General features: G+C 47.0%; 1 protein-coding gene and 1 long non-coding RNA gene across 4 annotated transcripts in view; one reads left to right on the top strand and one right to left on the bottom strand.

The window, feature by feature from the left end:
• GRM1 (glutamate metabotropic receptor 1) overlaps positions 1-21,826 on the bottom strand; it is a 342,170-nt gene that overhangs the window by 126,785 nt on the left and 193,559 nt on the right. The window lies entirely within an intron of this gene.
• LOC146063624 (uncharacterized) lies at positions 5,906-7,307 on the top strand. The gene is made up of 2 exons (XR_014471627.1): positions 5,906-6,024; positions 7,130-7,307. It is a non-coding gene; the product is annotated as an uncharacterized LOC146063624 (long non-coding RNA).

The raw sequence follows: 21,826 nt of genomic DNA, 5'->3' as shown, positions 1-21,826 counted from the left end.
GCAAAATAAATAATAATACAAAACAAATATAATTGCACACAGATGGACTCCAGCACCTCCTATGTGCCACTGCACATGCAGCCAGTGGGAAATGAGGAGGCTGCTGGCCCTTCTACAGCAGGGCAAGCTGCACCTGACCATTCAACAGCAGGGCACCCTACACCTGGCCCTTCTGCAGCAGGCCAACCTGCAGCTGGCTCATATGCACCATCAGCAGAATCATTTGGAACACAACCGGGGACTTCACAAGATAGTACCATGGCCATCACTTCAAGTACAGCTGACAGTAATGGCAGGCAAAAGAGGGCAACAGGGGAACCACAAAGGACATATGAAGCAAGGGCTCAGCTGGTTCCCCTCAGCACGTGATTGGACACAAGAAGCTGACACACACAGCACAATGGAAGATTTGGGAACACATAACGGCAGAGATTAATGCAGCCACAAGTTCATTTCCGACCACGTTTGGCCTTGGTAGGCTCCTTGGCCTGTGCAGCAGCTCTTCGGGGACGGCCAGATGCTGGGGCAGGTGGAGCAGATGATGTGGAGGGGTTGGCTGGTCTACCCCTCCTGCCAGCAGGGAGTGTTGCCGCTGGTAATGCACCAGAAACGGATGCCATTAGGACCCTGTTGCTGGTAACCAGCTCCACCATAAGCTCATTATGGTGGAGGAGGAGATCATTTTGGCGGGTGGCTTGCTCGGCCAGCACCTGAGCACTTGCAGCCATGGCCTGCATGCTCGCAGCCATGGACTGCTGGGTGCTGACCAAGCTCGCCAGGATCTCCTCGGTCCTACGCACCCGTTCTGATGCCAAGTCTCCCTGCTGGTTGATGTCCCCAAGCACCTCGGCCAAGGCGGCCAAATCGGCTTGGCCCGATGCCTGCTGCTGCACAGGCCTACCTCTGGGGCCAGGTGGCACGGACTCCTCCACCTCCTGAACAGAGTCGTCACCAAGCGGTGGGGTGTCTGTGGGAAAAGATAAACACAATTAGGAGACATTCTACGATAATTACTTGCACAAGTTTATGGCATGACCAATATTTACCTTCCAGAAAAGACGCAAACACTTCAGCTGGGGCCTCGCTATCCATCGTGCTCACCCCCCTGATCTCCTCAACTGATATACAGCTCTCGGCCATCACCTCCAGGGGGGTGAGCTCTAGCCCTGATGGCATGGGGCCGGCCCCAGATGTCTGGCTGTGGTCCCACCGCTTGGTCAGCTTCCTCTTCAGGTTGGTTTTGAAGTCCTGCCACCTGCAATGTAAGTTGACATATTAATACATGTCACTCCCAATGTTAGCTGTTGCAGCCATTGCTCTGTGCTACATATTACAACATGTGATTAATGTCCCATATATAATATTACATGCAACTAGGATATCAACCGTTACAATACACATTCACAATCACCCTACTCTAACTCTCCACGAAATAACATGCCAATAATGTATGTGTATCGTAACAACCTCACGGCCCATTTGCTAAATGCAGCTAAGCATCAATTCAATCATTACTTGGCTATTACTGGCCACATGTATCACAAAACAACTTGCCTCTTCTTCACATGGTCCGTCTCACGAACTTGTGGCGCTACTTCATTAATCTCTGCCGTTATCTGTTCCCAAATCTTCCATCTGCGTGTGTGTGTCAGCTTCTCGGATGGACACTCTATCCAATCACGTGCTCGGGGAACCAGGATGGCCAGCTCCTGTGCTTCATATGCCTTATTTTTTTTGGGTGGTTCCGCTGTTGCACTGGCTCGCCCCTTGCCACGTCCCTGGCCACGCCCCCTGGCACCAGTCGCTGCACTTGAAGTGCTGGCCATGGTACTACCTTGTGAAGTCCCCTGTTGTGTTCCAAACAATTCTGCTGATGGTGGATATGAGCCAGCTGCAGGTTGGCCTGCTGCAGAAGGGCCAGGTGTAGGTTGCCCTGCTGTAGAATGGTCAGGTGCAGGTTCCCCTGCTGTAGAAGGGGCAGCAGCCTCCTCATTACCCACTGGCCGCATGTGCAGTGGCACATAGGTGGTGCTGGAGTCCATCTGGTCAAATAGTTGCTGCAGCACTGGGTCCACCTCTGGTTGGGATCCAGCCATGTTAGCAACAACATTGTCACCTTCTAATACACCTTTATATACTGTTTGTGTAATCTGTTTGGCGGACATCAGCGGCAGCTGCGTTCCGTGCGTGAGCGTACGTCGCTGTTTTTTCGCGCCGCATACGGTGGCGGCAATTCCATTGTGTAAAACCTGGCGAAAGTTCTACATGAAATACTGGTCACCAATGCTAACATTGCATAGAATCTTCTGATACACCTGTGACTATTGCACAATACACATGCTATTTGCTAGCATGACATGACATTTCATTCATGACTACTGTGGTATTGTGGCGTTTTAGTGCAAGCTAAAAGTAGCCCAATCCCTTAGAGAATCCAGCCCACAAGTCATGCAATACTCATCTCTACTGTTATAGACCACACATGTGAGAGCCCTATAAATAGTGACTTCCTGCTAGAATCATTTGTCTCCAGATCTGGACTTGTCAGGGTCTAAGGTAAGCTCTTCCATGCTCCTTGTAGATATGATATCCATTAACAATGTAAGTGTATGAATGTATGCACCATTGCCTCACTGACTACAGATTGTTGGGCCAGCAAAGTGGTGTATCATTATTGCAACATGTCACATGTTCACTATTTCACTCACAGGTCTTAAACCTGTGTGGGTTCATCTATTGCAGGACAACATGTCCCAGCAATAGATGAAATGTGTCATAGTACATGATGTCGGCAAAAAATGCTGACACCTTTATCTGTGTGTTTTGGACGGTGTGTATTGAGTTCATATTATTGTGTCATCATTAGAGAGTCAAATGGATCTGCGGGATTTCATGGGGCGGCCATCTATTGTACGTATTGAAGGCTACAAATCTATTTGTAGTGGGATATGGCCATTATGTGCATAGGTGCATCAGTATTTATGTTCATTTCTTTATAGGTTGCTGAAGCTATTATGCGCTACATGGAGAGGAGGCTAAGGGCACTTGCGGCTCTCCCCACTCGTCGGCCAAGGAGGCCAGGACGTGCTAGAATCTATCGCACACGGGTGACTCTGTTTGCTATGCCCGATGATGAGGTACTTACTAGGTACCGGTTACCGCCACATGTCATTCTGGATCTGCTCACCTTAATTCAGAGCGATCTGGAACCTCTACACGGGATCACGACAGCAATTCCGCCTCACACACAGCTGCTGGCGGTGTTGCATTTCTGCGCCTCAGGATCATTCCAACAAGTAGTGGCAGTACTTGCTGGAATATCTCAGCCGGCCTTCTGCCGAATCCTGAGGCGTGTGACGTCGGCCATGTTCAGGCGCAAGGGGCACTTCATGGCCATGACATTTGCCACCGAGACCCTGCGCAGAAGCCAGCAGGCCTTCCATCAAATTGCTGGCTTCCCTAATGTGATAGGGGCTGTGGATGGCACCCATGTACCATTTGTGCCTCCATCTCGAAGTGAGAAGATATATAGGAACCGCAAATTGTTCCACTCACTGAACGTGATGGTGGTATGTGGCCCATCCATGGAGATTCTCGCCTTCAACTCGAAGTTTCCCGGAAGTGCCCATGACTCTCATGTCATCCGACAAACCGGGATATGGCATAGACTCCAAGAGCTGGAAGGCCGTGATGCGTGGGTTCTGGGTGACTCCGGTTACCCATGTACGCCCTGGCTACTTACGCCGTACAGCTACCCAGCACCGGGCCCACAGGAGGCATTCAATCGGGCGCATGTTGCCACCAGGCAAGTGGTGGAGCGCTCAATTGGCCTTTTAAAAGGTCGATTTAGAGTGCTCCACCGCACTGGTGGTGACTTACAATATGCGCCTGAAATGGTGTCGAGGATCGTGGGCCTGTGTATATTTTTCCACAACATTGCTGTGCGGCGTGAGATACCCTTTGATGAGTGGGAGGTACCATCTGAGCCGCAAGATCCGCCCATGCGCCCATCCCGCGCCCCTGAATGCCGGAGGGGATACCAGCTGCGGGACTCTGTGGCGCAAAGATACTTCAGGTACATGTTATCGAGTTGACAGAACACACCAATTATTGTACAAATCACCCCTTCAAATAAGTACAGTGTGTTAGTTGTCAGTGTTACAACACGAAAATTAGCCAGCCTGCCCTCCTAATGGCAAAGAAATAGGAGATATTTATCATATGTGCTTAGTTTTGGGGGAAGATAAATATTGGTGCTAATTATTATACCTTGTTCAAGGGATCTTATGTGTTTGTTATATCTTCATTATTGTAGTTGATACTATCCCTGATGACTGGTGAGTAGATTGATTTATTCTGTAATGTGTTTTGGATTTTTTCATGTGTTGATGTCTGATTTGTTTGCAGATATATATATATATATATATATATATATATATATATATATCTATATATATGATATTAGAATTTATTCACATGTTTCAACATTTCAAGGAGCAGGCAGGCAGGCAGGCAGGCAGGCAGGCAGGGCTGTTGTATAATGCTGGTCTCAGGATACCTGCAAGTGTGTGTATGTGTCTTTTACACATAAATGTACGCATACACATAGATGCATAGAGTAAATAATGCTAAGTACAGCTATGCGTTGCTAAGCTATAGCACGCGTTGCTTGGCGGAGCGAGGCGTCATTGGATTTGCTAAGTGCATACACACTGTGTTTTATATATATCAGATTTGTTCATTGCCATACATCAACACTACTGTTTGGAAGGCAAGCGAATTTGTCACCATTTGTGTTGGCGCAGAGACGCTGTTCATGTAAAGATGAACAATAAAGTTATTAACACAAATAACTGTGATCAACCAATGCCACCAGCTGATTGGTTGATAGATGCCATTGTCAACATGGCGGAGACACGAAGGGCAGAACCCTTCACACATGCGGAGCTGAGGGTTCTTGTCTCCGTCATGGAGACAAGGCTGGGCCGTGCAGGGCCCTTCATAACCAACAGGCATAAGCGGAGGGCCTATGCTGCGGCAGGGCGCCGAATTTACGCCCGCACTCGGGTGCGGAGGTCCCTCGGGCAGCTGGAGAGGCGGTGGTCGGACCTCCGCAGGCGCCAGCCCCAGCTGCTTCAGCAACTCAGGGGCGAAATTGCTGAATGTGAGTATTTTAGCTATGAAATTTCGCACTTACAACATAGCATATATAAACAATAACAGGTGTCTCATGATAAGTGGGTGTCCATGGGTTTAAAAGTCCATAGACTGTTATGTGTGCTTCTTCCTGGTTAACATGCAGTCATGTGGCTTTTATATGTAATGCCATAGCATTGAGGATTATGATGCATACAATGTGCCAGATCTAATATGTGTTACACATTGATAAATGCCTGGGTTGTAATGTGTGAACAAATTACTACCAATCACATACTAATTTAAATGTCACAATTTGGAATCCATTAACAGTAAGGAGCTACTTTCCTGCATCGTTTGCCATCATTATCACCCTTCCATGTATGTCTTGTTATGGATTAATACATGTGCCCCAATGACCCCACATTGACCATGATGTTTTTTTCTAACACACAGCACGAGCCCAAGCACAACAGGCCCGTGAAGAGGCGGAGGCTGCCCTGGCACAGGAGGAGGCCCAAGACCCGGAGGAGGAGGTGGCGGCAATGGTGGAGGAGGAGGAAGTGGAGGAGGAGGAGATGGTGGTGGAGGAGGAGGAGGTGCGTGAGGAGGTGGTGGAGGAGGATGTGGAAGCGGAGTTGGTTGCGGAGGAGGAGGTGTTGGTGGCGGAGGAGGAGGTGGAGGAGGAGGTGGTGGTGGTGGAGGAGGAGGAGGAGGAGGAGGAGGAGGAGGAGGAGGAGGTGTTGGAGGAGGAGGAGGTGTTGGAGGAGGAGGTTGTTGGTGCAGAGGAGCTGGCGGAGGAGGGTTCGGAGGAGGCCACGGTTGCCCCGGAGGACTCGGATGATGAAGGGGAGGAGGCGTGCCAGGCCCCGGAAGATCAGCAGATCGGTATGTTAACATAATGCATCATTCATGAAGTAGTTGTACTGGTATTTGTTATGTAGCACTGGTGTTAAAAATTTTTTTGCCCATACTATTCATATAGACCCCAAAGTGGGTAGCTACAGATACAGGTACGGGTTAGATGGGGTGTCCAAGGCATCCCTTTCATCCAGGACACCTCTGAATTACACCGGTTTGTGGGATGGCTTGGAGCTCCATTTTGACTGCCACATAACCGTTGTAGTTAAACAGGATCCTGGCGTAAAGGGATGAGTGGATCATTTGTGGATTAAATTCACCTGCTGCAAGCGTTGATTATGACCCATCAAATAGTGGAATCTATATTGTTGGTGAATGTTATTTATAAACTCGAGGATGTATGCTATAAATGGAGTATGTCCCGGCCTACCTTGGAATGGAGTCAGAAGTTGCCAGTGTCCCAGGAGCCTCCTCTACCTAAACACCCCCTGTAGTTCTGATTTTTATTTTTCCCTCACAGAATTGTAGGTTGCTTTAGACAGAATTATGATTTTGAGGATGTGTACTGTGCATTCCTGACATTTGCATTACTCCCATGCCACGAACCATCACTGAACTTAGACTGAGCAGATTGTGACAAGTTCTTATTGACGGAGGCCATGACCTGCTTGTCATTGGTTAGTCATGGGTGGGTTGTGACTGAGAAGAAACAATATGACTGTTATGTCTTCTGCAGAGTAAAGGGTATAGGCCAAAAAAGACAGTATGTAGTAAATAAGTTAGCATGTATGTATATATGTATGTGTCATATCTATTTATCTATGTGTGTCTCTATCTCTCTACATCATGGGTCCTCAAACTGCGGCCCTCCAGATGTTGTGAAACTACAAATCCCGGCATGCCTTGCCACAGTTTTAACACTTCCTTATAGCAAAACTGTGGCAAGGCATGCTGGGATTTGTAGTTTCACAACATCTGGAGGGCCGCAGTTTGAGGACCCATGCTCTACATAGATATATATATATATATATATACACACATGTCACCAAGCATTTGTGCAATTTATGTCGCAGTATGTGAAATGTATGCAAGAATAACATGACTAATTGTTGCCCCTTTGACATGCCCACAGATGACACCACACCGGCAGATGAGGGGGTGCGTGGGGCCCTCCTGCGACTGGAGCACCATCTGTGGCTGGCTCAAGCAGACCTGCAGGACCTGAAAGATCTGCTTCTTTAAATTATAATTTTATATTTTTTTTTAGTTATGTTAATTGTGTGGTTGAATAAATTATTTATGCAAGTTCACAGTTGTTGGTTTTATTTGCACTTTAAATAGTATATGTGTAGATTGTTTATAATCTTTTACACAGGGTGTAATACAAACCATTGCACTTACATTGCTGTAAGGGTTAATGTGTGCAATGCATGTGTTAGGCATGCTTGTAAGGATATATTGGAATCTAATTGATTCCAATTCCAAATAAGCTGTTTTTTCTGAGGATAGGTAATTGAATAAGTGGGTCATGTGATGTATTGCAGAAGATACTTCATAGTGGGTTGTTTGGCGTAAATACTCCGCTTACGTGCGGTAGCACCGCTTGGCTCCCGTTCGGATGCGGTATTCCCGAGCATACACTGTAATACTCTGTAATACCGTGCCGAATCGGAGTGTTTCTCCCGCACACGCATGCTTTGTATGTCGTCCGTAAACACGCCCTGTTCTTAAAGAGTGAGTCCGTCCGAATGCGGAGGACACGTGGGCGTTTCTACGGACGATGGCCGCATGCGGCAAAACACCGTGGCGTGCGGACCGCTCCGTAAGAATGCGGGAATTTCCGCACAGATCAGAATAAGGGCCAAAGTGTGGTTAGCCACCGAGCCCGAAGCATGGCGAGCGCAGCCAGCCCTGCAAGGGGACGCGTATCCGCGTCCCTTCGCAAGGTTTGCTGCGCTCGCCATGCTTCAGGCTCGGTGGCTCGCTGCACTTGCCACACTTTATAAAATCAACTCCATGCCAACGTGGATACTGGGGGTATGACGTGGATAGTGAGGATATTAACCATTGTGTAGTTTCAGAGCTCCAGAAGCACTTACGTAGTTTACGTAGGCAGCATAGTGCTGTATTGGTATTCTCAGTACAGCACTACATAAACTACATAACTGCCACCGTGAAACTAAACAAGTACCGTAGAAAGTTTGCTATAGTAAGAGGTAATAAAAAAAAAAAATTTCTACAATTATTGTTTGTGAAATTTTTGTTCAAAACTTTCACAATTTGGAAGAAAACTGCCTTTTAAAATGAGAAATTGATCATTTTAGAATAGTATTCTAAACCTTTAATTTTTATTCTTTAGACATATTTATGACTAACGCAAAGTACACAATTAAAAAATTAATTTAATGTACTTTTTAAGATGGAATTATAAAAAAAAAAACCTGAAAATATAATCTATTTAAAGCTGTACATGCAACCTAAGCTGTGAGCATAAAAATACAATAAAATTTGATTTCGGGGGGCGTGGCTACGGCGGCGAGCAGCTAGGACGCGCTGAATTGGAGCTCCCTGGTCACCCATCCTGTTTCCCAATCCTGAGGTCGGGCAACACAGTGAAATACCCTCCCAAGGCTCCCCCGATACCTGCCGCACCCTAGCCCTCACTTACCCGGTGACGGGCGCCTTCTCCGAGCCGCCTGGACTGAGCGGGGACTCGCGGCCTGGTTGCTGTGCTGCTGCTGGGACTTCCGGCTGGACGCGCCGTCTCTCACACCGTCGGGAGGTTGGGTGAGTGCTGCGGCGCCTGGACTGACTCACCCGGCGCTATATCTACGCTGCGCAGCCGCCTCCTCCACTAACAGGCGGCTCACTTGGCTCCGGCAGGCACGGTGATCTGCCTCTGCCCTGAGATCCCGTGCTCCGGCGGCCATATTGGATGACCCACCGCAGCGCAGAGGAAACACTCTGACGCTTGCTGCAGCTCTCCCTCAGCCCTAAAGTGCCCTACAATATCCTTATTGACTACCGCTGCCTGTCTCAGACGCTCTATTGGGGTCGTGAGTCCTGCACCCCAGCGGCCACACAAATATCAGCTCCAGTGCTCCCCCTCTGCCCTGCTGCCTGGTGCTCCGGCGGCCATATTGGGGGACCAGTGCAGGGGGAACATCCTTAAACCTGCTGCTGTTCTCCCTCTGCCCCCTTCGTCCTCTACAGTACACAGCTTAAAGTGCTTCACAGGCACCTTACAGACTCCTGTTGCCTGTCACAGCCTTCACATTGGGGCCACGAGTCCTACAACCCAGTGGCCATATTGAAATTAGCTTCAGTGCTCTACCTCTGCCCTGCTGCTTTGTGCCCCGGCGGCCATATTGGGAAGCCAGTCACAGTGCAGGGGGAACATCCTCGGACCTGGTGCTGCTCTTCCTCTGCCCTAATATTCTCTGTAGAGCACCCTACTGACTCACCAACTGCCACAGCTATCCCATTGGGAGCCCTGTGCCCAGGCAGCCCGCCTGACGCCACAGTGCCTGGCCACTCATAAAGCCACGGTCAAAACCTACCCTGCCCATTACACTGAGAGTACGGACAGCTGGGCAAACCTGTGCAGATCTGTGCCCCCTAAACATGGTGAAACAGCATCACAACACCCCCGCAGCCAAATTGGCCAAATATGCAAGGGGCACTGAGACACAGGGACAGCAGGCGTCAAATGCGGAAGACACACCGGACTCTGACAACCCGAGTGGCTCCAAGACCTCCCCAAATGAGACACTGCCTGAACCCCTCTCCCTCCAACAAGTCATCGACGCCATTGCTGGCAGCGAAAAAAGGCTCTCAGATAAAATGGAAAAAGTTCAGTGCGACCTGTCCCTGCTTAGGCAGGATGTACAACGCATTAGGGAACGAGTCGGTGAGGTGGAGACGCGGGTCTCTACAGTAGAGGACGCAGTTGATCCCCTAAAAAATGCCGTCACTACCCTGACACAGCAGGTCACAGGTATACAGAATAAACTCATGGACATGGAGGGTCGCTTGAGGAGGAATAATGTCAGATTCGTTGGACTACCAGAGAGGGAGGAGGGCTCGTCACCAGAATCCTTCTTGGAGTCCTGGCTAGTTGAGCTATATGGAAAAGAATCCTTTACCCCTCAATTCGCTGTCGAGAGGGCTCACAGAATCCCCACTCGTCCGCTCCCTCCGGGGGCCCCTCCCAGGACACTCATAGCCAAGTTCCTCCACTACAAAGATCGTGACGCGGTTCTACGGCTAAACCGCACCAAAGGCCCCATGGTCAGGAATGGGGTGGCTGTCTCTACGTTTCCTGATTTTGCCATGGACGTACAGAAGGAGAGGGCCCTATTCACGCCTGTGAAGCGAAGGCTACGTGACCTAAACCTTCCCTACTCTATGTTATTCCCGGCCCGGTTACGGGTGGTGGCGGAGGGAGAAACAAAATTCTTCAGCAATCCTCGTGAGGCGGCGGCATGGCTTGATCGATTTGCACCTGCTGCGAGGCAGCTGGCCCCGGCCTGATTCTTTATGTTTGACAAGTGGCGGCAGTGGACTACATGTTTGTGGACAAGTTACACCATTTTCCACCTTCTTTCTGGAGACCATCCTGGGCCTAGATGCTCAGGAAAGGCAACGCTCAGGCAGCGTAAATATGAACATAGATATGTCATAGTTACTATGCTTATATTGCATTCTGGGGGGAGGGCTTATACTGTTTACACTATATTTCCTACTATAGATGTGGTATAACTGTTATGTTATTTTTCATGCTTTCTGCGGGGGGGGGGGGGGGGATATATTACTATGCACTATATTTCCTTACACATGTGTTGCTTTAGACAAGTTATAGGCCTAATATATGGCCGGGGGGCCCCGATGCTTGCATTGGTAGTTATTAGTTTATTGCCCTCAAGTTACCTAGGTAGTCATTGACCCTTTTGGTCCAAATAGTTACTAGGTTAGGGATATAAGTATGCCACAGTTAGGGGAGGTATACAGGGAGGGGGTATATTTTGTTGGGATTGTTTTTTCTATGTCTCTCTATTTTCTCTTTTTTCTTCTTTCTTCTACTTGTCATGCAGTGTCTAGTGGTTCACTACCCCTCAAACGGAAGGGTATGGCGATATTTGATGCAATGATTGTGGTACTTGCAGTCCTACGAAGTGGCAGTACAGGTATTACAGCTCCTGGTATCTCACACGCTCTAACCCAAATATGACGCAACTTAATGTCCTTTACCTGGAATGTCCGGGGGATAAACGATAGAGTTAAACGCTCCTTAGTTCTCAAAATGGTTAAGCAATACGGCTCGGACATTACCTGCCTGGTCGAGACCCACCTGGAGGGCAATAGATTAATGTCCCTACGCAGACCCTGGGTGGGCTGGGCATATCATGCCTCCCACACTACTCACTCTAGGGGGGTCTCGATAATGATTAATAAATCGGTACAATTTGTATTGCTTGATGTTAAGACGGACCCACTTGGTAGATACGTCTTCCTACATTGTAGGTTGTATTCCCAGCCCTTCTTTATACTGGCGGTATATATTCCCCCCCCCTTTAATTATGATGTCCTAAAACACGCGGCCACCTATGTGGCCCAATCCCCCGACACACCAGTCATATGCCTCGGGGATTTTAATAAGCTAATGAATCACGCTCTGGACAAGTGGTGGCCCCCTGGCTCCACACCCACTGATGACCGTCCCACGGGTTTTGCAAATTATATAGACTCAATTGGTTTAAAGGACGCCTGGCGACAGAGGCACCCGGCTGATACTCAGTACTCCTGCTTCTCTAGGACCCACCACTCCTTTTCACGTATCGATCTGGCCCTGGTCTCTCCCTCGCTACTGCCTAGGCTCCAAACCGTTTGTTACAAATCAAGGGGTATCTCAGACCACTCTCCCCTACTGCTGGCAGTGGATATGGAGTGTCAGAGGGGTCAGTCCTTTTGGAAACTACACCCCTCCTGGTTACTGCAACTTGGTGACTCCTCAGGCCTACAGGCTCTATGGGATGGATATTTTGGTGATAACATAGGTACGGCCTCCACCCCGGTAGTATGGGACGCATTCAAGGCATATCTGAGGGGCACTCTCATATCTAAAATTGCTTCTATTAAACGAACACACAGGGCTAGGGGAGCGGAATTGGAAGATGAGTGTCGGCAAACAGAGATTTTACACCTGGAGGATGGCTCGGAGGAGTCCGGGGCGAGGTGGGAGTTGGCGCGGGCCGCCTGGGTTTCCCATTTGGAGGAGCGCAACGCTCGCAACCTGTTATTTAAGTCCCATAAATTATACATGAACGCTGATAAGACAGGCAGTCTGCTGGCCCACCTGGTGCACTCAGATCGCCCAACTAATTCTGTGGCCCAGATATATGGCACTGATGGGGTACTGAGGACATCCACTAGGGAAATAGCAGATGTGTTTCTTACATTTTACCAGGAGCTTTACCGCTCACGCCTGGGATGCGCACAGGGAGAACTTTCTGACTACCTAGACAACATTGACTTACCCGTACTGTCTGAGGAGGCTAGGTCCTCCCTTGAAGCACCTGTCACAATTGCCGAGATAGAGACTGCAATCAGGTCCTTTCCCGGGGGAAAGGCTCCGGGCATAGACGGGGTTCCAGTTGAGTTGTACAGATCGAATTTGGATTTGTTCGCCCCCAAATTATTGAATTTATTTAACGACCTCCTCGAACTTGGTGTCCTACCGGACTCTATGTCCGAGGCCATCATAGTGGTCATACCCAAACCTGGGAAAGACCCCAACTACCCTGACTCATACAGACCTATCTCCTTAATCACCACTGATGTTAAGATATTAGCGAAGGTCCTGGCTATTCGACTGAATAGTGTGATACTGTCCATTATCCACCCGGACCAAACTGGTTTTATGCCAGGTTTGTCAACTAGTACGAATCTAAGGCGGCTGTTTACACATATCCAGGCTACTCATATGGAGGAGACCCACTCTGCCATCGTGTCGTTCGACGCCAATAAGGCCTTCGACTCTGTCGAGTGGCCTTATCTGTGGCAGGTAATGCGACGTATGGGCTTCGGCCCACAATACTTAAAATGGGTGCAGCTACTATACCTCCATCCGGTGGCCAGGGTCTCTGTCAACAACCATGTTTCGCTCCCTTTTGCTCTGGGAAGGGGTACTAGACAGGGGTGCCCCCTCTCCCCTGGACTCTTTGCGGTGGCTATTGAACCGCTGGCCTGTATTCTTAGAAATCACCAGGACATTGTTGGGCTCCAGGTGGGTCAGAGAACAGACACAGTGGCACTCTATGCTGACGACCTACTCCTCTTCCTAAAGGACTATAGACTTTCTATGCCTATTGCGTTGCAGCTAATGGAGGAGTTTGGTGGTTTCTCTGGACTCACTGTGAACTGGTCTAAATCCTCCATAATGCCCTTGCGTGGTCCCCCACCATTGACCCCTGACACCCCCCTCCCACTTAGTTGGGTATCCCAATTTAAATATCTGGGGATAACAATAACTAATGACAGTCGGGACTTTCTTCCCGGGAATCTACATCCACTGTTATCCGTTGTCAAAGACAAATTGTCGGTGTGGACCAAATTACCCCTAAATGTCATTGGCAGGGTTAACCTAATAAAAATGATTCTACAGCCCAAAATACTATATGTTCTAAACCAGTCCCCGGTGTATGTGCCGGCCTCGTTCTTCAGGCATCTAAACAGCCTACTTTCCTCACTGATATGGGCGAACAAGCGTCCCAGAATCAGTGTAGCCACCCTCACTAGACCACGGGCAGATGGGGGTTTGGCTTTACCGCAGTTCAGATTATATTATTATGCTAGCCAACTCACACATCTCAGGCACTGGCTACAAGACACTGACCAAGCTCCGCTCCCGGTCGCATTCCTACACCAAATGTATCCCGATACCTCACCCCTGTAGTTGCTCCTGGGCGGGAAGATTCCTGGGGGGGCCCCCCCACTGGTGGTTCAAGCCATTAGTATATTGCAGGAGACCCAATCCCTGATGGGTTATACGGCTATAGATCCTGAGGCTCCCCTCTGGCACTCCACTAGGTTATCCGAACTTGCTTGTTTGTCGGGTAGGAGACTGTGGTCAGCTGGGGGAGTGGTGACGATTGGACAGGTATATGAGGCAGCTGTGCTAAAATCCTTTCAGCAGCTAAAGGAGGAGTACGGACTATCCCAGGTATATTTCTTCAGGTACCTGCAGCTACGGCACGCCCTAAACACTCAGTTCAGCGGCGCTCCCCCGGTCCTGTTACCCTCCCCGGCGAAAATATTTCTGACTAACTTGGGACAGGTTAAAACTATCTCTCTAGCTTACTCATTTCTCCTATCCTTTCTGCACAGGGATTCACTGCCCGCTCTAAAAGCTAGGTGGGAGGCTGATGTGGGTGGATTTGAGGAGGAGGAGTGGGAGGAGGCCCTGGCATCACCAGGACACGCCACGGTCTCCGCAAGATTCCAACAAGTCCAGCTATTTATTTTACATAGAACATATTTAACACCGTGTACTATGGTTAAATTTGGTGGACGAGCCTCTTCGGACTGCCCAAAGTGTAACTCCCCACGGGGAAACCTCTGGCATCTCCTCTGGGACTGTCCCCTGATTAGTGCTTTTTGGGTGGCGGTCAAATCGACAATATCGTCAACTGGGATTCCTGAGCGGGTCCTGACGCCTAAACTGTGTATATTGGGAAGCAAGGAAAATGCCCCTCTGAATAATTCTGAGGGACAATATGTGATTAACTTATGCTCCCTAGCTAAAGTCGTCGTAGCTCGGCATTGGATGGCTAGCTCGGGACCTCCGCTGGCGGAGTGGAGGGCTTTAGTCAACACCACTGTACAACATGAAAGATATGTCTATATGTCTCGTGGCACCCTGCCTAAATTTGAAAAGATCTGGGGTAGGTGGCTGGAGTCTCCACACTCCTCGCACCCTTGACGCTGCAGAATTGGATGACGATTTTATATATGGATACTGATAGCCACAATGTAAATACAATAACTGTTCAACCTAAGATATTGCATAGATACGTCGCCCTAAATGGGATGGAATTTCCTACTACGCACACCAATGCATGACTAATGCTCTCTTTCTCTCTCTCTTGTTTCCTTCTTTTTTGTTTTTTTGTACTCTAATATATAATGTAGAAAATTAAAATACTGTTAATCAGCTAGAACAAAGCAGGGACACCACTATTCTTTACTAAATTGGTACTTTATTTCACTTTAAATAAATATGTAACTTGACAACACTATACGAAAACACAATGTACAGTCTGGCATGTACTACTGAACTCTTAAGTGATTCTTATATATGTACACTATTTGAGATAATGTCCTGCTTTGTACTTATGTCCTGTATAATAAAAATACTCTATTTAAAAAAAAAATTTGATTTCGGACCTTTGTATAAAGACAACAATTTAGGTGTAAAGTAGTTGTGTCACTTTTGAAATATTGCATTTTTCCATTGTGCCTAGTACACTATGTAAGTGTAAAAAAAACATGTTTTTCTTTTAGCTGAGGAAAACAGGACACTCTATATGCAAATGTACTGACTTGCTAAGAAAGCTGCAAATTCTTTACACTTATACAGACTGCTCCATCATTCAGCTTGCCTGACTTGAGACAGATGTGACATAGGTGGGTCAAATGGCCCTTAGTGTATATGAAGCAATATCAACAAACAGTGTTCTTTTTTCTCAAGCGGAGAGATAGAAAAGTGCTTAATTTCATGCCCACCTATCTCTTATATATAGGAAGATAACCAGTGTGAAAGGGGCGCTGAATTCCTGTTGACCCAATAAGGTGGCTGTCCAATGGCTCACATGTGTTTATAAGGAAAACAAATAAAACAAAAAGACAGCAATCAGTAAGGGGTCTGTATATAAATAATAGACAGAGAGTTTGGGGGGATCAATGGAAAAGATTCCCAAGAGGATATCGTACCCTCACTCACACGAAACAGTGCGTGTACATCCACATCAAGGTATCTTTGGGATTTTCAGAAAACACCTCCGTGCATAGGGATGGATTTTTAATTAGGTTCGTACCGTACTCACATATACACAAGTGGTGATACTCCTATCAAGGTATCTTTAGGTCCCAGTATGTTTATTGGGATTTCAATGGTTACCTCCAATGTTCCCGGTGTCACATGAAAGGAAACAAGGTTCTCTCTCAGTACAGATATTATTTTATTGGGATATAACAGGAGTAGTGTGCATAAAAACAAACTGCACCAAATGGATATACAAAAAAGGGGAACAATACCTGAACAGGCAATGTATCCACTGCTAAGTCAGGCTGTTTAACAATATTTGCAGAGTCAGTCAGGCTGTCTTAGAATAAGTCAGGCAGCAGGAGAAGGGTTAATGGCAGTCCAGGTGATGCAGGTTTCAGCCACCTTATTGGGTCAACAGGAATTCAGCGCCCCTTTCACACTGGTTATCTTCCTACATTTCGACTACTAGAGATCGTCGGGGATTCTCTTCTTCCAGTGTAAGGCTGCAGGATTCGGGCTTAGCGCCTTGGGACTGATTCACTTTTGTCGTATTGCCTGTATCTCTTATATATTTAGCCAGATCTGTCAATCTGTGACTGTATGTATAACCCTGGGCGGAGTCACGGGTGGAGTCATACACACACTCACAGACTGATCACACACACTATTGCTGCTGTGGGCCACCGACAATGTGCACACACGCATTATAGGTGCCCTACCCCTGCCATACAACTGCACTGGAACAACCTCCCGCCACCCATAAGTCTTTCTGATTCCTTTACCTCCTTCAAGCGCTCCCTCAAAACCCACTTCTTCCGACTAGCCTATCCCTCCTCTTCCTAACCTCTTTCGCTCCTCCTATCCTGCCTACCCTACCCCTCCATCCGTTCCCATCCTCTCCTACTTATCCTATTCTTTTTCGTTCGTCCACCCACCTCCTTTTAGTCTGTTAACTATTATGAGTAGGGCCCTCCTTCCTCATGTACTCACCCTACCTCTTTACCTCACCAACGCTCATGCCCTGTTCTTCCCTTCCTCTACTTCATCTTCAGTCTCCTCAACAATTTCGACACCTACTTCAGAACTGATGCTGATTTTAGTTCTACCAGCTATATCCCTATTTATGCTGTATTTTATCAACACACCCTGTAAGTTACCTTGTAATTAGTTTTTTTGTTTGCTATGTACGGCGCTGCGGACACTTTGTGGCGCCGTATAAATAAAAAAAACTACTTTATACATAAAATACATACATAAGTGGCCGGGGACCATGCATCAAGGTCCAGTGATGTCAACATCGGAGGCGTGGCCTTGCGCCGATCAAGGTCCAGCCTCCAGCTCCAGCTCACTCCCATATGCTGCAGCCGCTACAGCAATTACATTGATAACACCTCTTACTCCCACTCACATCACTCCCAACCTGCCCTATAAGCAGCACAATGTCCCCTTCACACTGTGCTGCTGCTGCCCCCCTCATCCTCCTGCTTCCTCAATGGAGCACAAAGGCTCATGGGAATTGTAGTCTCCTGGGCATCCTGCTGCTGGAGCTCATGTTTACCTAGGACTACATATCCCAGCAAGCCGTGTGGCGCGTGTCACTGGCAGCTGAGGAGGCAGCGAGGTGCCGGGTCCGGAAGACGCTGAAACCCACCCGCCTCCCCCTCCACGCTGGTTGCTGCTGCTGTGTGGAAGGTGCCGCCGTGTAACAGCAGGTAACACACAGCGTCTGCACCCCTCACCCTCCCACCACTCACCCCCACAAGCCTGCAGTGACCCACAAGCCTGCAGCCCCATTAGCAGAGCGCACAACCCCGACCTAGGCCCTGCACAACGGAGGCTGGTAGGGGGGCATTGTTACATATGAGGGGGCATACATGGCCATATACTCTTGTGTCTGCAGCTACGAATACACCTATTTTTTACGAATCCATATTAGTAAATTTCCCCCATAATGTCAGATAGGTGAAATGAGGGAGATTGCTGCTATTTCAGGGAGTCTCCTGCAGAATGCAGGAGGGTAGGTAACTATGGGTTAAAATGTGCATTTCAAACATACAGAATCGATATCTGACATGTCAATATACAGTAGCGTTAGAGTGACAGTAGGTATTAAATTATGTATTGTGAAAAAGTCGACATTATGGCATGTCAACATGTACTCTATCAACATGACATTAAAACCAGTAGCATGTGAAGTGAATAACATTGATCATCTTGATACAAGGAATGGGCTATATGAAGCAGCAAATGAACAGTCAGTAATTGAAGATGATATGCTGAAAACAGGAAAATGGAGTAGCATAAGGGTCTGACTGACTGAGTGACTGAGTGAACAAATAGTGATTATTAAACATCTGAGTCAGAGGATCTTCAAACTGTAGGTCTTATGGGTGTCCTTTTGCAAATGGTACAACCCTCCGACAGTTGGAATCACGACTGTCAGGAACCCAACAGGGAGACGAGTGCAGTCAAGCCCCTTGCAGGCTTGGCACTGCGCTCGCCACCTATTCAAGTCTCACTCTATGGAGGTTGTTGGCCCCCATAAGGGAAAATAGCCAGTGTATGTTGGGATTCCGACTGTCAGGCTGCTGTCAGTTGAGATTCTGACTGTCGGTAGTCATCCAGCACCCATCCCTTTTAATTGGATAAAATAAGACACCATTCCAGCAAAATACTGGAAGAAAAAATATTAGCAAAAGATAAACATGAATTATAAATATAAAAAAACTATTCTACAGCACATATAACAGTTACATGCATAATTTATACCATCTATTTTTAATGAGAATTCTACAAAACGGACATATTAACAGTGACTTCAATTTTGAAAAAGCTGTATCAGAAGACACGCGTGAGCTTTCTAGTAAGCATCAATGTTTCTAGATAGAGTACTACAGGCAAACAAGAAAAAGCTTTGATGTACAAAAGTGTAAGCTAAAAGAATCTGCCCCCTGTGTACAACCACAACATCAATATTTAATGAAAAGCATAACTATTCATTGTGGGAAATACAACACTGCTGTAATGTCACTAAATGTTTTCATGCTCAAATGAAAAAATAAATGATTTTGATACGTTCCATAAATAACTTCTATAACAACCAATTCGATTTCACCTATCATTTATCATGTTCGTTGTATACAATCATAGATAAAGGCTGATTGGTTACTATGGACAATTTATCCACTTTTATTTTCTCCATTTAGATGGTTGGATACATCTCCCCAAAAAAACTCAAAGGTGTCAAGAGTCCAGCCTGTGTGCCATCCACTTCTTTCAAGTACTCGAGTGAAATGCATTAGGATGCGGAACTAGTTGGATTCTTGACATTTACAGTAACAAGTTTATCAAGGTTACATTAGTACATTTTTATTTTATGTTGCCCTTTTCATTATGATTTTATGAGTGAATAAGTGATCAGCCCATTGAAATCAATGAGCTGACCATTATCTTCAAGGGAACTTGTTAAATTGTCACCTGAACCTGTGAGATCTGAAAGCAGAGGCCACTTTCTAATAGAAAATCAACTGCAAACACATAATAACAACAACTCATAACCAGATATGTGTGTGGACCCCTTTATTTTGGTTCTAATTCATTATCTGACTGATCCGTGCAGGTTAAAGCCAAATACGCCAGGAAATTGAGGTCTATTTTCCTGGCATATTTGGCCGCCAATTATCGGCAGTTTGCCGATAATTAGCAGCCGTATTTGAATACGGACGCTTAGTAAATTAGAAACCACCATTCTTTTGAATGGTGATTCCTATTCGTATTTCCCAATGGCGTATACATTCGTATTTGTAAATACAAATACGAATGTGCCATAAATACGAATACGCATATTTTTGGCATAGTAAATGCCAAAAATACGAATACGCCTAAAAAAATTGTATTTTACTATGAAAATAAAAAATTTTTAAGCGTATTTGCCTAAATTTCCACCTATATGTCAGTATTTTCCTATTTCCCTATATGACCCTTACTTTAAACATTCTGATACTATTTTTAACCTTTTAAATGTACATCTTATTATTTTGCCTCTCCTGACTAAAAAAAGAGAAATCACATACAGTATATGCTATTTATTGCAGCTTACAATAATAAAAAGCAAACATTTATACTGAATACAGCAGCTATGCTGAGGGGATGCTGTTAGAATCCTGGCGTTCGGAATCCCGGCGGCCAAAATCCCGACACTTTCTCCTTCTATGAGTGTCCACGACACCCATAGACGGAGAATAAATGAGTGTGCTGAGTGTAGCGAGGCACCGCGCCCGCTGTGTGGCGAGCGCAGCGAGCCCGCAAGGAGGGGCGATCCACGTCGGGATTCCGGCGTCTGGATTTTGACCGCCGGGATTCAGACTGCAGGGATTTCGTACCAATCCCATGCTGAGCTTGTTGAGGGCTTTCAATCATTACATTACTCTCATACTGAACAGTAGGTGGCAATATGTTATTACCAAATGTCTTTATGTAGATTGTAGCATTTAAGTCGATAGACAAAAATGCTCATAGTCTTAAACTCTTGATTTTTTTACTTTAATGTTTTTTTTTTTCTTTTAACAAGATATAAATGTATGCAGTGTCTCTGCGTGCAGCTAAGGTGAGAATCTAGAAGGAGTCACCTAAGTGGTGTCAAGTTTCTTCTCTTCTCACCAGAAATGTGTTGGTGAATCAGATGCTCAGCATTTACTGGCCACTGTAACATATGCTACATATTATTTCAGATATAACTTTTTTGCACCTCTGGCAAATTTTATGCATTATTAGAATTCTTGTTCCACTGTGTAATAAATAGGAGTAGCATGCCTATGCACTTTATATATTTAGGGCAGAATAGTATAATGCGTGTGTCGGTTTCTAATATTCAATTGTACTGGAAAGCATGTTGCCATGCAAACAGTGTGAGTTATGTCAGGAGCTTCATAACAGCTTGGGAACACATTGATAATGGAACACTTTGGAAATAAAGCAAATCCAAACCATTGTTCTTAGAAATAGATGGACAATAATTTGTGAAATAATGTAAATGTTGATACTGTTTTCTGTACCAAAATATGCAGAGCAGATTTTTTGCTCCTACATAAGCATCCTCTGTTTTACTAATGCATTTGTAATGCTTCTCCTATGAGTTATACACAGGGCCGCCATCAGGGGGGGGGGGGGGGGGGGGGGGAGTCTGTGGGGACGGAGTCCTGGGCCTGGGCAGACAAGGTTGCCCGGAGGTCAGCCGTGTGCATAGGGGCTGATTCTATGGGTGCTCCTGGACCTGAGCACCCACGGAAAATGCTCCGCACCCACGGGCTGCCCAAACCCCGCCCATGCACTTACTTTGCTCCTGTGCGGCTGCGGCAGCACAGATGCAGGCGCAGTGGTTTTCTCCGCATCGTGGGCCTGCCACTGTCCTCCACTAATGGTCGACAGTGACTAGGTCGACACCTACGAATGGTTGACAGCCACAAGGTCAACATTGACAGAAGGTTGACAAAAGCTGTAGGTCGACATGTTTATCGTCGACACAAAATCTTTATTTTTAGTGTATATGACGACATATCATATACCTAGACATGGGCACCATATGTCGCGCAGCAGTGTATGGCCATCCAATCCCTCTTGAGCTGCTTGGGACCTTCCTGGGCTGCAGGACCACGTGATACATCACATGCCGTTCTCTAGTATGTGATGTGTCACATGTGACCCCATTCCCCGTCGCTGGAAGGGGGGCCGAGGCCGGCAGGTACAGTACGACCTCCAGATCTGCTCCAGTGCGCACAGGACCGC

The sequence above is a fragment of the Crinia signifera genome, chromosome 3, assembly GCF_055691185.1.
Source record: "Crinia signifera chromosome 3, ASM5569118v1, whole genome shotgun sequence".
Taxonomy (NCBI): domain Eukaryota; kingdom Metazoa; phylum Chordata; class Amphibia; order Anura; family Myobatrachidae; genus Crinia; species Crinia signifera.
Note: the sequence above shows the minus strand (reverse complement) of the source record. Positions and strands in the feature narration are given on the sequence as shown.